The sequence below is a fragment of the Microtus ochrogaster genome, unplaced genomic scaffold (assembly GCF_000317375.1).
Source record: "Microtus ochrogaster isolate Prairie Vole_2 unplaced genomic scaffold, MicOch1.0 UNK30, whole genome shotgun sequence".
Classification (NCBI taxonomy): Eukaryota; Metazoa; Chordata; class Mammalia; order Rodentia; family Cricetidae; genus Microtus; species Microtus ochrogaster.
The window spans coordinates 4,144,740-4,159,060 of NW_004949128.1; positions in this window are offsets into that span (position 1 = coordinate 4,144,740).

The window sequence follows — 14,321 nt, forward strand, 5'->3', positions numbered from 1 at the left end:
AGGAGTGTATGTCAGGAAATAATTAAACTGTGGGCTGAAATTAATAAAATAGAAACAAAGAGAACACCTCAAAGAATCAATGAAACAAAGAGTTGGTTCTTCAAGAAAATCAACAAAATAGATAAACCCTTATCCAAACTAACTAAAAGCCAGAGAGAGAATACCAAAATCAACAAAATCAGAAATGAAAAAGGGTACATAAAAACACACTCCTAGGAATTCCAGAAAATCATTAGGTCATACTTCAAAAACTCATTTCTCTACAACACTGGAAATCTCAAAGAAATGCACAAGCCTCTTCATAGGTACCAGTTAGCAAAGTTAAATCGTGATTAGATAAACTGTTTACAGAGACCAAAAGTCCCAAGGAAATAGAAGCAATCATTTAAAGTTTCCCAGGAAAAAAAAAAGCAGAGCCAGATGGTTTTGATGCAGAATTTTACTGGAAATTCAAGGAACAGCTAATACCAATACTCTTCAAATTGTTCCACAACATAGAAACTGAGGAAACATTGTCAAATTCTTTCTTTGGTGCCACAGACACCATGATATGCAAACCATACAAATATTCAAGGAAGAAAGAGAATTATAGATCAATTTCATTCATGAACATGGCAAACTGAACTTAAGAATGCATCAAAAAGATCATCCACGATGACCAACTATGCTTCATCCCAGATATGAAAGGATGGTTCAACACTTGAAGATCTTTCATTGTAATCCAATACATATGCAAACTGAAAGAAAAACAAATACATGGTCATCTAGTAAGATGCTGAAAAACCTGAAAAAAAATCAACCCAACTTCATGATAAAAGTCTTGGAGAGATCAGGACACAAGGGACATATATAAATATAATAAAAGTAATATGCAGAAAACCAATTACCAACATCAAATTAAATGGGGAGAAACTCAAAGCAATTCACTAAAATCAGGAACAAAACATGGCTTTCTATTGTCTCCATGCCTATTCAATATAGTACTTGGAGTTTTAGTTAGAGAGATAAGACAACAAAAGGAAATTCAGGACATACAAACTGGAAAGGAAGAAGTCAAAGCATCAATACTCACAGATGATATGATAGTATGCATATGTGATCCCAAAAACTTTACCAGGAAACTCTTACATATGATAAACACCTTTAATCCATCAAATGGCTGGATACAATACTAACTCAAAAAAAATCAGTAACTCTCCTATATACAAATGAAAAGTGGAATGAGAAAGAAATCAAAGAGTCAACAGCATTTACAATAGGTAATAATCTAAAATAATAAAAAAAAATTGGTGTAACTCTAACCAAGCAAGTCAAAGACTTGCAAGACTAGAACTTCAAGTTTAAGAACCTGGAAACAACATAGATCTCCCTCAACTGAGAAATGAATAAAGAAAATGTGGTACATTTATACAATGAAGTATTAATCCAGCTGTTAAAAACAAGAACACTGGAAAATTTGAAGGCAAGAGGATGGAACTAGAAAACATCATGCTGAGTGAGGTAACCCAGACCGAGAAAGACAAACAAACTATGTACTTATCCATAACTGGATTTTAGATGCAAAATAAAGAATAGCTATGCTACAGTACACAGACCAAGGGAGATTAGGAAATAAGGAGACTTCATGGTGGGAGTGGGACCCCCTGCATCTCCCTGGAAAGGGGAAATAGAAAAGTTTTTCTCAGTGGACTGAGGGCACCTGGGGATAAGAACATGACCCATTAGGTATGTGTGTGGGTACTGAAAGAGACTATGGGAAAGGGTGGCATTTCAGGGTGAAGTAAAAACCTGGTACAAGGGAATCACCCAGGAATCAACAAGGATGACTCCTAGCAAAAGTTGATATAGAGAATGAACTGGTAATCTCCTGTAACCACATTGGTGCCTAGTTCAGCTGTCATCAGAGAGGCTTAATGGAGCAATTGATGCAAACAGATACAGACCCACAGCCAAACATTAGGATGAGTTCAGGAAATTCTGCAGAAGAGTGGGAGAAAGGAATGTAGGAGCCAGCGGGGACAAGAACACCAAAAGAAAATCATAGAATCAACTAACGTGGGCTCATAGGGTCTCAGAGGGACTGAACCAACAACCAGGAAGCTTGTATGGGACTGACCCAGGAATTTTGTATATGTGATAGAGTTTTAGCTTTGTCTTCTTTTTGGATTTCTAACAGTGGGAACAGTGGCTCTCTGACTCTTTACTGACGTTTGGGACCTTATTCTTCATACTGGGTCATCTTGACCAGCTTTCAAACATGGGAAAGTGCTTAGTCTTACTATAACTAATGTAACATTGATAATAGTTTGTTGATACTCATGGGAAACCTGCTCTTTCCTGAACAGAAATGAAAGGAAAGCAGATTGGGAGATGGGAAGAGAGGAGTGGAGAAAAGAAGGGAGGAGAAACTGTGGATGTGATGTAAAATAAATGAATAAATTAATTTAAAAGCAAAACATAAAAACAAAAAGTGCTTTAATTAAATCATTAAATAAATAAAAAATCATCATCTAATAATTGGCCTTTTCAACCTTCCTCTACTTTAACTTCTTATATAAACACACACTATCATGTGTGTGTTTCCACTGGTTACTCCGTCAGCTAGACATCTTGGTACACAACTGTTTCTCTCAGAAGCCAGAAAAGGTTGTGGGATCATCTGGAGCTGAAATTACATGACTGTTGTGAGAAACTTGACATGGGTACCAAGAGACGATCTCAGATTTTCTGGAAGAGCAGGCCAAGCTCTTAAGTGGTAAGCAATCTCTCTAGCCCCAGTCCTATTAAGGCTCAAAATAGATATGTCTCTCAAATCTGGCTTTATTTATTGGGTAATTTGGGGAAATTAATAGTACACATGTGATTTATTTTCTTGACTTAATTGATTGAATTTAATGCACAGATACACAGAAACAACTGTAAATTTTTAAGTGTGAATACTTCATGTTTGGGAAATAAATGTGATATTCTTGATTCATTGATTCACTTAATGGTGCGAGAGAATTGTCTGTAATCTGTCAATCATGTTTTAATAAAACACTGATTGGCCAGGCAGGAAGTATAGGTGGGAAAACCAGACAGGAAGTAGAAATGATGTAATGAGAACAGGAGAATTCTGGGAAGGAGGAAATTGGTTTCTCCCACTCCTGCCTAGCAGCAGGATGTGATTTGCCCCACAAGGTACTGAGCCACATGGCTAACATAGACCAGAAACATGGATTAATCAAGATGGGAGAGTTAGCCAGTGAGAGGCTAGAGCTAATGGGCCAATCAGCTTACAATTTATGAAGACCTATGTGTGATTTTCTTTGGGGCTAAACAGTTGTGGGGTACCAGGTGGGACAAAACCCCCAACAACAAACAGACCCCCGTTCGTGTTACAGATTGAGAGTGGTATTCACTCTGTAGTTCAGGCTAGCCTCAACCCACACTGACTCTCTTGTATCAGTTTTTCTGTGCTGGGATTTACAGGTGTGAACCATCAGGTGAACAGTCTGCCTGTAATATTTTATTTTTAACTCCAAAGAGACATATTGTTCACAACAGCTTCTTTGAAATAAAAAAAAAATCAAGTCCAATAAATTAATTTTTCTATTCAAATTGATGCTCATTTCAATTATTTGCTGTAACGCATAGGCTATAAAACACATTTAAATGAAAATTGTACACTGGGTGAATAAATTCTTCAGTGGTTGTTCTAACTCCAATCTTACTATTTGCATTCCACAAAAAAAAAAAAACAATCAAGTTCCAATTTGCTATGGTTCATCTAGTGACATACAGCCCATGAACCCTGCACTGCATACGGAATTTCCCGGCTTGGTGGCACACAGTTCTCCTGAGGGAAACAGATTCCTATTTCTTGTCAGGTTTTCAGCATCGCTTTGAAGCCAATCAGATAGTAATAACTATAATTTTATAGAAACTTGACTGTGAATCAAATTGCAAACAAAAAATAGATTATTTCACAATCTAGACACAACAGAAAATAAAAATAAGAAGCCCACATTAACTACAGAACAGTTATTTGATCCCAACATAAACAAATCAGTCAAGTAAGAATTTTAGACTGAAGCAAATTTTAATCTATTATAATGGGCTTAGAATAATAACCCTAGGATATTATAAAGATAAATGGGAAAATTTTGTATGGGTAGAGAATCCTATCTGTCAGCTAGGCATGTATTGCATTTTATTAGGCATGGTGAGAAAGGCTGTTCCCTGCCTTATAGATAGGGAGCAGCATTCCTGGAACTTTCTCAGGAAAATGACAAGGACACCCTTTTCCTCCATTCCTATCTCTCATTGTTATACAAAATATGCTGTAGCCTTGACCAAATAGTCCACTGAATAACAAACAAACCTAGTTGCAAACTATGTAGGCAAATTACATGAAATGATAGTGTGTGTTTTTAATGTGTGTGTGTGTGTGTGATGATAATAATAAATGTTATGTTTTAAATCTCAATGTACTATTCAAATATACATAAGGAGTGAGTGAGGTGGATTCATGGTTAGTAAACTTCCCTGTCTTCCAAATGGCATAAGTTCTCAGCACTAAGGTTGGATGGCTCAAAACAACCTTCAACTCTAGCACCAGCTCCAGGGTGATCAAAAGCCTCTGGCCACACCCTAGCACCTGCATTCAAGCACATATGTGCAGACAAATACAAGTGTAAGCACACTCACACACACATTCACCTAATTAAAATAATAAAAGCAAAGTCTTTAAAGAAGAGGAAGTGTGCATTATAACAACTTAGGAAAGAAACTGGAAACTGCTTCCAGGTCTAGACTACTATCATTCGGATGGGTCCTCATATAGATTATGTTGCTTGGATTCTATATGTGTTCATTTATTCTCATGCAGATAAAAAGATAAAGGTGTTGTAAAGATTTATCTTTATCATTTTTAATTATGCACACGTTTATTTGTCTGGATGTGTGCATTGTGAGAATGTAGGTGCTTACGGAGCCTAGTGGTGGCAGAGCTGGGCTGGAACTGAAGTGATGGGGAGCTGTGAGCTCACCAGTGTGAGTGCTTAGAACAAAACTGAGTCTTCTGCAAGAGCAGCACACACGCTGAACTGTTGAACCATAGTTCAAGCCCCACTCAAAGTTTGTTTGCTTATTTGTTTAAAATGTAAAACCATTAAACATGGATATGACTGATACCATATAGTAATAGAAGAAAAAATGTTGAGGAAAATATTTTCCATATTATTTTTCAATTAAAAGCATCTCAAAATGTCAGTAGAGAAAACTGGGCCGCCTATGTTAGTGGCATGCTATACTAATTCAGACTTTGTGTTTTGCTTTTAAATTCACTTTTTCATTCCTTGAAGGAAATTGTAGAAATGTTCTGAAGGATTGATCCTTATATATCCCCTCATATTTATACACACATCTGCTACACAGAAATTCACATATGCTGTCTCCTTATTAAACCTCTAGACTGATACCAATCCTATAGTTCCTTCAAGTTTAAAACTAGGGGATATCCTCCGCATTAAAAATTGGCAACACATTCCAGCTCATCTGGAAGATTCACAGAAAGAGGAAGTATTGTAAAATCAAACTCAAGAAATTTCCCCAACAGAAGGATGATATTTGTGTTTGGAAAATAACAGAATTGGGCCCTTTCTTTCATAATCAGAGTAACATCCCATTGTGTCTTTTCTGCTTTATCTGAGATTTGGTATGTTTGGAAGGCAAGAATAACTATGCTTGATGAGATATAATAAGATGTTTGAAATTCAAATTGTGACAGGTTAGGTTTTTGTTTGTTGTTTGCTCTGGTAAGTCTTCATTTTATTTAGCAAGAACATAAACTATACTATAAGAAAAGATCACAGACAACAACAAATTCAATTTGACTCTACATGAATAACAATAACAGAGACATCATCGCTGTCTCTGCTTAAAGCCTCAGTTCAGACTTACATTTCACAATTCTGAGGAAAAGGGAAAAATGAAAATGTATTTTCAAGAGTTGCTAAAATAAGACGTTTCAGTGATAAAGAGGGATCAATAACAATTTAAGAAGTGCCACAAACCTTTTACAGTATAAGACCATAAAACTGTAAGTCCATACATATTGCAATATAAATTCTTATACTCACAACTCCATGCTTAGATTTCGTCTGGCTTGAACTCTTCAATAGGTCCTGTAAATGTTCCCACAATTATTCTGAGTTCTTATGTGCTACTGCAACATTCTGCGTGAAGAATACTGTACCTGAAGTTATTCACCATTCGTGGCTTTTAAAACATTTATTTCCCTCTCCTAGGAAGAACGCTGAGTCAAGGATGGGGTATATGATATGTATATAACTTTCAGGATTGAAGATTCTTTAGTCTCTTATTCTCTGTATGTTGACTAGTTGACTGTCTCTATGTGAATTGTCATCAACTTTAAGGAGATCTTCTCTGGTGAGAGCTGAGTCATTCACTGACTTAGAGTTGTTAGGAGGCATTCTAAAGCTATGTCCCTTTAGTAGACTAATAGTGTTAGGTTGTTGTAATAAGAGCGGCGGGGCTGCGACCCCGGCACCCGGCCGCCCATATGGCTATATGGCTAGCTTATGCTTATGCCCCGAAATAATTACACGGAAACTGTATTCTTTTAAACACAGCTTGGCCCATTATATCTAGCCTTTTCTCAGCTAACTCTCACACCTGGACTAGCCCATTTCTAATAATCTGCTGTAGCCGACGAGGTGGCTTACCAGAGAAGATCTTAACCTGCATCTGTCTGGAGTGGGAGAATCATGGCGACTCCCTGACTCAGCTTCTTTCTCCCAGCATTCTGTTCTGTTTTCTCCTCCTACCTAAGGGTTGGCTTATCGAATGGGTCTAGGCAGTTTCTTTATTAATAAGAAATCACGCCCACATCATTAGGTTCTTGCCTAGATTCAAGGGTACAGACATTTCTCTTTTTGTTTTGTAAGAATTTTATAGATTAACATTTTTCTGTTTGTTTATTCTTGATATCCTCTAAGCATTTGGGAGTTGTAGTTTGATATTTAATTTTGGGAAAGTTGTCATATTTGTTTCAAATATCCTTCTTGTGTCCTTTAATGATTTTATGCATATGATTATCTTTCCAGGCATCTTATATATCTAGGATATTTTATTTTGATTTGTCTGGTCACTTCTGCCTTTGCTTTTTATTTTTGTATTTGCTGCATTGATTATCTTAATGTGGGTTAATATTGTGATGAAAAACCATAACTAGGGGAATTAATGGTTTATTTTTCTTATGAGTCTATATCACAGTTCATCACTGAAGGATGTCAAATCAGGAATTCCAACAGAGCAGTAATCTGAAGGCAGGAATTGATAAAGAGACCAAGAGGGAGTGTTTCTTACTGGCTTGTTCCTCATGGTTTACTCAGCCTGCTTTATTATAAAACTCAGGGCCACCTGTACAGGTGTGGTAGGCCCCAAATGACTAGACATGCCCACATTAAACATTAAATAAGAAAATGGCATACAGTCTGGCCTATAGCCCAATCTTGTGGAGACATTTTCCCAGTTGGGATTCCCTCCTCCCAAGTACCTCTACCTTGTGTCAAGATGACATAAAATTAGCCAACACAATGGTGTATCTTCTGAGTCCAGCGTGCTAGTGAGTCCACCAAAGGCATTCCATTCTTTGCTGCATAATTATATTTCTACTATCTCCCTTTTACTCTTTTAATATTTCATCCTTTAATCCGACACACCATTGGTTCTTGGATATTGTTTGCTTTTCCACTACATTTCATGAGATGTCAATCGCAGATTCTTTTAAAATTCTGGGTGGGTAATTCCAATGCTCTTTCCATTTGCAGAGATAACACTGAGAATTTGTTAAATTTCTTCCAAGTGTGTTTCTTTGCTTCATGGTATGCCTGTAAATTCTTTGTTGAAAGGTGAACATGGTCCAAAGATTGAGAGGAACAGGGTAAAAGCTCAGGAATGTGATACAGAGGTGATGTTGTAGGGTAGAGAAAGAACTGTTTTAATATCCTGAGACTATAAATGTCTCCACTGTCTATCAATGTTCACATTCCCATTTGCAACATGTGGCAGCTACAGGATAAAGGAGTTATCTTCCCCAAGGGCAGTTAGCCTCTGATTATGTTTTAGCAGGTACAGCTATGACTAATTGGCTTCTCCTTGAGAATAAATCTACTTAAGTGCAGACTTCCCTACCATACTTCTAACCAATTCTCTGCCAAGACACAAGGGGTGTTTCTGACAATCATTTCAAGAACATGGCAGTGAGTAAAATCTGCTCATTGTGTGTGTGTGTGGGGGGGGGGGGGTCCTTGTGACTGATACTCTGCAGTCTTCACTGAGCTTCCAGCAGCTGAATTACAGTTAAGGTTCCCTGTTGCCAGTTACCTCACAGACGTCTGCTCCAGGATTTCTGTGCCATTTCTTTGCAATGTCTTATATTGGTCTATAGTTTGAGTTGGTTTGTGTCTAAACCACATTTTTCTGGCAGATCTAAGAAGAGCTATTAATTGTTCTCCTTCTTCAGATTTTCACTTGTTAGGACAGTGTGGATTTCTGAAATCCTAATATGCTAAACTGAGAATTAGAAGTTTAGTCATTCCTGTAAGGTTGTATGAAATTTATGACCCTTTATCACTCCTAATGCAAAAAAAAAAAAATACAGTTTTCCTTTCAGAGGCCGTGAGGGAAAATTAATTCTAGAGCCAAGCTAGAGATAGCATAGCCGGAGCACACAGTTTCAGGACACTCTGAGAAACATGTTTCACCATGGTCACAGTCTAAAGAAGTTTGTGTAGGAGCAGGACAAAAGGCTGTCACAACCATGCATTGTCTGAGAGTATTTTTAAATTTTGAGTTCATAAAACTGATGCTCTGTTAGTATATTCCAAAGAGGCTTTACCTAGTAGTTTAAAAGAAAGTTGGGTTAAACATAAAATGCAGAATAATACCGAAGTGAAAAAAAGTACGAAAAGGTGCATGATAGATGAAGATAGAAATAACAATAAAGATATAAAAAGATGGAGATGGAGAAAGAGAGACAGATAAACAGATAAACAAAGAGAGACAGAGAGGGAGAGAGAGAGAGAGAGAGGCACAGGATATATATATAGAGAGAGACAATACAGAGAGAGAACAATCTAAATTGAAAGCCTATGTACTAGTTGACTTTTATTAACAAGAGAAGAGAAAAAGGACTTTCATATGGTGCTAAAATTGCTCTGCACATCTGCTCCCTGAGTGTGCCTGCTTCTGCCTAAATCTGTGCATGTGCTAATACTCAGAAATGTTCAATTTCAGGAAAAAAAAAGAGTTTTACTTCTACCAATTATTAAACCACTATATAGCAATACAGATAATTTCTTGTTGTTTAAAATAATATCATAAAACCCCCATGGAAATTTTCTATGCTATTTTTTCTAGCACATTTACAGCTACGAAATTAGATATCATGTCAATCTTCTTTTGGACTATTCTATGAAATCCCAAATATCAGATCATTAGATGGGCTCTTAGCAGAGCAAAGATTGGCACTAACCAAGTTGCACTGAGAGAAAGTCTCCTGAACTCACACTTTATTATCCAAAGTTTTAGCAAGAAAAATTATTAAATTTTTAAAAAAACTGGGCGGTGGTGGCACACGCCTTTAATTCCAGCACTTGGGAGGCAGAGGCAGGCAGATCTCTGTGAGTTTGAGGCCAGCCTGGTCTACAAGGGCTAGGTCCAGGACAGGCTCCAAAGCCACAGAGAAACCTTGCTCAAAAAAGACAAAAATTTAATAAAGAAATGTGAAAAGGGGCTTTAGTAGACCTCAGCATAGCAAGCATGGCTTGCCCTTCCCCATTCCCTCTTCCTTGGTAAACCAATAACATTCTGAAAGTTAGTCACCAAGGTCTGTTCCCTTATCTGGCTACTTTCTCACACAACAGACTCATTCCTAAGGCTCAATCCCAAGATCCAACTACCAAACCATTCAAGTCAACAATCAAAAGCCCCCTTTTGACTACACTAATTAACATGCCCAATCAAAACATTCCCCCACATCCTAGCCCCAACACAGACCAGACCTTCAGCCCTCTTAAAACTTAGGCCTGCAAGGTCATTCATTCACTGCTGCTTCTGCCCCAGTCTGAAAGCAGCCACTTTCCTTTTCTTCTCAGATTGATAAAGGAGCTCTCTGTGAAAGCAGGTGTTTGGGTGTGGTTTGTGCCTATTCCAGGGTCTGGGAGGGAACACCCCACTTTCCCTTCGGAAAGGGAGTCTTGGAGGAAGAAAAAAAAACAATAAGGGACAAATTCCTTTTGCTTTTGAGTTCTGCTTAACTAATTAGTAAGCCTCAATGGTCTTAGAGAAGCTTCAGGGATTTTTGCATTCATATTGAAAGCAAAATGAATGTTCCGGCAGCTTCTGAAACGGACTGTTAAGATAAGAAATGTAACACAAAAAACAGTCACCTTGAATCAGACTGAGGAGCTGACAGGGAGTGTTGTGAAGACTGTAAAGAAGTGTGTCTTTTCTCTGCAAGATCCAGTTTCATTGCAAAGCATCTCTCTCTCTTTGTCCCTCCCTCCTTTCCCTTCATTCCTCTCTCTCTCTTCCTCCCTCCCTCCTTTCCTCTCTCCCTCTCTTCCTCCTATCCACTCTCCCTCTCTCCCTCCCTCCCTCCATTCCCTTCTCTCTCTCTCTTTCTCCCTCCCTCTTTTCCTCCCTCCCTCCCTCCCTGCATTGCTCTCTGTCTCTCCCTCCCTCCCTCCCTCTTCCTTCCATTTCTCTCTCTCTCTCTCTCTCTCTCTCTCTCTCTCTCTCTCTCTCTCTCTCACACACACACACACACACACACACACACACACAAACACACACACACACACACACACACCATTCTGGAGGAAAGCAAAGGTCAGCCAGTGCAGAAACTTGTGGGGTGGTAAAACTCTAGAGGAATGGAAGAGAAATCAAATACAAAGCAGTAACTAAAATTACATTCAGCAAGTTGGCAATTAAGTTGGATGTCACTTAAGCAGTAAAATTATAAAGAAATGGTCGCCCTGCTGAGATTCCCAAAGTGAAACCTTCTATTTCCTGCTACAGTTACAGAGAGGTTTAGGGTTCATACTTCTCCAGGGCATCTATTCAGAATATGTCAAGACAGGTACTAGCATGTCCAGTGAATCATGAAGGTCACACTTCTGTTCTTTACCAGAGCCTCTGGGCCCATGTCAGCATCATTAAGAAGTGCTTTCTTTCAACCAAGGGCTGTTTCTTACACTTTGACCCATTTCGCACTATCATCGTCCTCAGGCTTTAGGGAGTCACTATCGCTTAGTTATGCTGGTAACTTCTTGTTCAGTGAAAATAAAAGCAAAGCCCTGAGATGACGCTTATGTGTGCACAGAGGCAATGACATGGTAAGATGGTTTGCTGGAGCTAAAGCTTGAAATGAGGTGACCCTCTGAATAAGACATCAGCACAGGGTAGAGCAGAATGACATCTTCAGAGCACTCTATATACCCTCGGAAAACTACAACACCTAAGGCACAACATGGATCACAAGAATTCTTCATCAGTGGCTTTGCTTGGCTGCCTATCTCATTATATCTTAGTTTCCAAGGTAAATCTGCAATACTGGAGAGAGAGAAAGCTCTCCCAAGTCAAAAGTACTGATATATGATGGTGAAAGTACAGAGCCTGGCTAAAGGAAAGGAATTCTGTCAAAATATAAACCTTCATATATACATTGAAGCATGCAGGAGTAGAGGTCAGAATGGTAGAGAAATAGATGTAGATTGGAAAACTAGTGTTGCTGAAAGATGATTATCATAAAGCAATACTGAAAATAATTTATTAAAGTGACAAGAAAAAAATAAAAGTGCACATCTATTTCTCACTAACTCTGAAACAAAATGACTGTACGTGCACTGTTTAAATACTTAGAAGGTACAGTTTATTACACCAAGAACCTTGGTATGTTCTATTCTAATGTAAGAATTGTTAGAAGAATAAATGTTGTCCTGGTAGAATTCATTTAAAATACATTGAATCTAGAATCCCACATCAGGCACATAATAAATGTTTTGTGAGGTTAGGATGATTCATTTATTCTTGATCATATCTGTGATACATTGGAACTTTGAAATCACTTTGTGGCAGTCTGCTTCCATTCATGAGTGTTCATGTATTCTCACGCTTCTAGCTTTCATGGAGTGGATGCTGCTGCACCATTATCTATGGCCATGTTCATCCTAGCAAGTTAATCCAGTAAAAATGGATGGCATGGTCCATCAGTTATCTAAATATCATTTGAAAAATGATATCACAGACAAGTTTGAACATGTTTACTGGTATTCTTTTTCCTAAAAGTGTAGTTAGTCACGTGTATAACTGTAGTTAACTTATTAAAAACATAAATGAATGAAATAGACAATTCCTGGATCTAATGTAAAGATCACAGTTGTGTGGAAATTTTTACTTTTCTATTTTAAGAGACCTGGTTTGAACTGACAGTCAAACTGATGTCACCATTTCAAAAATTCACTGTTCCAGTTTCAGAAGATACAAAACAAAAACAAACAAACAAACAAAAACCAAAAAAAAGACATTGAATCCTTTTTATCTGATACTAATCTGTAGCCTGTTAACTAACCAATAATCCTTTTTATCTGCTGCTAACCAAGCCATGCTCCTCGGGAAATTATAGTATTAAAGAAGAAATCAAAAACATCATTCCTTCCTTCCGGGAAGGAGGAACATGAAGTCATGTCAGTTGCTGCAATTTGCATGGCTCCTGAGTTCTCAGGATATTTTTTCACATGCCTAAAGGCCAGACAGGAAAGCAAAATAACTCAGTAATTCAGGTGGCGACTGTGCCCTGGGCACAGCAGAGCCATGGGCTCCTCTGACTTCCCTAAAATGCTGTAGCTTCAGGAGACAAACATACCACAGCCGAGGGGAAAATGTTTAAAGACTGTTTTATAATTGCCTTTCCATCATTTCTGTCTTATAAATACAGGCTAACCCTTAGCAGGGTTTTGATTGTGAAGGAAAGGAATTTAATAGACTATTTCATCTTCTCATTATAAAAGGTCAGTATGGTGGACCTGGATGTCTTGAGACAAACACAGGGGAGAGCACTGAGAGGCTTACACACTTAACAGAACTGCTGTGGCTGGTGCACACAGCAGTGAACTATTTCCAGAGTAAGAAGGACAGACTTCCAAGTCTATCTCATGTGTAAGAACTTCTGGGACTCAGTTGCTAACTGTGGTTTCTTCATTGCTTCCATCAAGGAGAAAAAGAAATCTCCAAAGATCATCAGTGAACAAATGTCATTTACTTTCTGTTGTTATCTTTGACATACGTGAAATTTGCCTACAAGGTACTACCTTGAAACTGGCTTCTGTTTGCATGTCATATAACATGATGAAGTAGCCCAAATACACCGACGTGAGAAACAGCTCTATAAAGGGCCAGTGCCCCAACTACTGCCACTAAGACACACACATCAACAAATCAATAGTCTTGCTAAGGGAAAATCATGGAATACTATGTTTACTAGTCTTTTTATTTATTTATTTATTTATTTATTTATTTTTATTTTTTAATTTATTTATTTATTAAAGATTTCTGCCTCCTCCCTGCCACCGCCTCCCATTTCCCTCCCCCTCCTCCGATCAAGTCCCCCTCCCTCACCAGCCCGAAGAGCAATCAGGGTTCCCTGACCTGTGGGAAGTCCAAGGACCATCCATCTCCATCCAGCTCTAGTAAGCATCCAAACTGCCTAGGCTCCCCCAAAGCCAGTACATGCAGTAGGATCAAAAACCCATTGCCATTGTTCTTGAGTTCTCAGTAGTCCTCATTGTCTGCTATGTTCAGCAAGTCCTGTTTTATCCCATGCTTTTTCAGACCAAGCCAACTGGCCTTGGTGTGTTCCCGATAGAACATCCCTATTGTCTCAGTGTGTGGGTGCACCCCTCACGGTCTTATCAACATTATAACATAGTCCAAAGACTCTAACCTGACTCTGAATCCTATGAATGCTATAATGAATTTGTCTTAAAGAGTAGTTCAAACTCTGCAACTAATTTTTAAATTAATTAATTCATTCTTCTCTTATATATTGCATATTGGCTGCAGTTTCTCCTCCCTCCTTTTCTCCCACTCCCTCCCTACCACTTCCGCTTTCCCTCAGATCCATTCCTCCTTTGTTTGTCTTCAGAAAAGAGCAGGCCTTCTGGAGATATCAACCAGACATGCCATAGCAAGTTACAATAAGACTAAGCACAAGCCGGGCGGTGGTGGCGCACGCCTGTAATCCCAGCACT